Source organism: Pantherophis guttatus, chromosome 2 (assembly GCF_059756535.1).
Source record: "Pantherophis guttatus breed Tessera chromosome 2, ASM5975653v1, whole genome shotgun sequence".
Lineage (NCBI taxonomy): Eukaryota > Metazoa > Chordata > Lepidosauria > Squamata > Colubridae > Pantherophis > Pantherophis guttatus.
Genome location: NC_142064.1, coordinates 71,085,122 through 71,088,264, shown reverse-complemented (window position 1 = coordinate 71,088,264; position 3,143 = coordinate 71,085,122). Strand labels below are relative to the sequence as shown.

The following is a 3,143-nucleotide window of genomic DNA, read 5'->3' as shown; positions in this document are numbered from 1 at the left end:
CGAGCTGGGAGTCCTGCCTCATTCTTGACCCACATTTAACAGTTAGAAAATCAACACAATTTTACCCCATAAGGATTATGTTGGATCATACCAAAGCCCCATTTTCTCCAATCTTGGCAACTTTACGATTTGTGGACTTCAGCTCCCAGCCTCTCCATGACTGACTGGGGAATCCTGGGAGTTGAAGTCCACAAATCTTAAAATTGCCAAGGTTGGACATTCCTGGCTTTAGGGGTGTCAGATATTTGGGAGATATCACAAAGTATTCATCTGCTCGGTGTTATGACAGTCATATGCTGTATGCTTATAAGAGAGCGCAGGGCAAAATCCATAAGCAGAAAGGAGAGCGCTATTTGTGCATCAAAACGAACTCTCACTAAACAAATTCTATAATGTGAATGAAAGCATATGTAATATACATTAGCACAAAGCATTTTCCTGAGATAATTAGGTTCTGTTTTTTTGTGTGTTTCATTGCCTGGATCAATTTGTCTATCTGTTTAATTTATAGGCCCGTGATGGTGAACCTAAGGCACGCATGCTAGAGGTGGCATGCAGAGCCCTCACTGTGGGTACGCGTGCCATCGCCAACTCCTCTTCTGGGTTCCATCGTGCGCATGCGCGCTGGCCAGCTGGTCTGTGCATGAAGATCTGGTCTGCGCAAGTGCTCCGGCACGCATGCCAATTTCGGCACTCTGTGCCAAAAAGGTTAGCCGTCACTGTTATAGGCTGTCCAATTCCATAATACAAATGCAAACTATAACAATGATAGTGTACCAGTTCTGGACAGAATGCAGTCACACAGAATAATAGAAAGATGAAGGATTTTGTTCAGAGGACTCTGGTACAGGTAGTCCTTGACTTACAACAGTATGTTTAGTGACCGTTCAAAGTTACAATGGCACTGAAAAAAGGGATTTATGGCCATTTTTCACACTTATGACTGTTGCACCATCTCCATGGTTACGTGATTTACATTTGGATGCTTGGACAGCTGGTTCATATTTATGACGGTTGCTATATCCTGGGGTTGTAATCACCTTTTGCGACCTTTTGACAAGCAAAGACAATGGGGAAGCCAGATTTACATAACAACCATGTTACTGACTTAACAACTTCAGTGATTTACTTAACAAATGTGGCAAAAAAAGTCATAAAATGGGGCAAAACTCACTTAACAAATTTGCCACATAATTTTTGGGTTCAATTGTGGTCATACTTTGAGGACTACCTGTATATATTTGGGGATGGCTTTATTAATGTGTTCTTGAATTTAAAATTAAGTAAACTAATGTTTTAAAGCATCTCCCAGGTTGAGTTATTCCTTAAATTTCTCAAATAGTGTCTCATCATCTCAGATATCTATTTCTGAAGTATATATACTTCCTTTTCCTGTAAACATTCCATGAATGGTTATTAAACAAATTTGTATTGTAAATTTTTTAGCGTTTTGACTCCTAACATTTCTACTTACAGCTGTTCATATGTGAATACGGATACAGGCTGGTTCTTCCAGATATAATTCAACATCAGTGTTTATGTTTGGATTTTTTTTGCAGCAGATGGCAGAAGTTGGATGGGGGCCTACGAGAAAAATCCAGGACTATCTCTACAATATTGAAAAGACATTTCAGAAAGAGGTAATGGCTAACGCCTCCTGTGTTGTGGCAAGAAAACTACACACACATGGCTATGTAGTTATCAAAAATATAGCTCAATTTGACTTTTGACTTTTTAAAATTATAGCAAAATGTTGCCTTTAAAGTGAAGGTGGTTTACTAATTTTAATAAATTAATACATTCTGTGGAGAGCTGAATCTGCCAGAGTTTCTTTGGTGATTATTCTGTGTACACTATGATAGATTTTTTTTTTTAGATTCTCCCTTTTTCTAAGGAAGTTGTGATTTATTGTGTTCCAGAGTTCATTATTTGGCACTAAGATTACATGATTTAGTAGTACAGATTCCCCTGAAAAGTTGATACCTCGCTTCTTCCCTCTCAAATTTCTCTCTCCCAATTCAGTTTGCTTTGTAATCCCCTGTCTGGAATTCCAGTACTACTGGTTACGGTAGTCCTTGACTTATGACCACAATTGAGCCCAAAATTTATGTTGCTAAGTGAGATATTTCTTATGTGAGTTTTGCCCCATTTTACCACCTTTTTTGCCACAGTTGTTAAGTGAATCATTGCAGTTGTTAAGTTGGTTAGAAGGTTGTTAAGTGAATGTGGTTTCCCCATTGACTTTGCTTGTCAGAAGGTCACAAAAGGTGATCACATGACTCCGGGACACTGCAACCATCATAAATATGAACCAGTGGTCAAACATCAGAATTTTGATCACGTAATCATGGAGACACTGCAATGGTTGTAGGTGTGAAAAACTGTCATAAGTCACAGTCACTTTTTTCAGTACTGTTGAAACTTTGAACAATCACTAAATGAACTGTTGTAAGTCGAGGACTGCTTATATTTTCTGCTGGTTTCCAATTAAAGAAATAAGTTTAAAACTGGGACATTGTTCATTGCCTCTTATGCTTATTTATAGGCATAAATAGGCCTCCCTTATGCTTATTTATGGAACGTTTCTTCTGGAAGGAACTGATTGCTTCCTCTTTCTTTCCTTCTAAACAAGTTTTCTAAATTGCATTTCTGCCACAGAGATGCCAAAGTCAGCATAACATGTGACAAAAATATATCAGGTTAAAACCCTTAGACACTCAACAGCATTTTTGCAACATCCCCTTCTGCCAGATACAAATCAATAAGTAGGAATAATAACATTGAAATAATATAATACAAAAGCCAATGGAATAAAAAGTTTCCAGGGAATGAAAAAACAATTCCTCTAATATTAGCAGAGAAAGATCACAGCAAAAATAAATTCAGAAAATCACAGAACAGCTACCCGAACAGTTCTTTTCTAGTTCACTTAAAAAAAATATTTGGAAAAAGAAGGCATTCTGTGTCCTAGGTAGATTATGGATGGATATTTACACTGAATTAGAAATTCCAAATTGAATTACTTGTATTAGAAGGTAACTAAGTTTTGAGATATTTTCCCCATGTCAAGATTTTGTTAAGGTCCACTTTAACTAACTTTATCACAGATCCAGCAATTTTATTGTATTGAATCATGTGAAGTT

The 3,143-nt window shown here is 37.2% G+C and overlaps 1 long non-coding RNA gene across 1 annotated transcript; it reads left to right on the top strand.

Annotated features, from left to right (window-relative positions):
- The first annotated feature begins 592 nt into the window (after positions 1–592).
- Positions 593–1,809, top strand: LOC117661973 (uncharacterized). The gene is made up of 2 exons (XR_004590199.2): positions 593–708; positions 1,560–1,809. It is a non-coding gene; the product is annotated as an uncharacterized LOC117661973 (long non-coding RNA).
- The last annotated feature ends 1,334 nt before the right edge of the window (positions 1,810–3,143 follow it).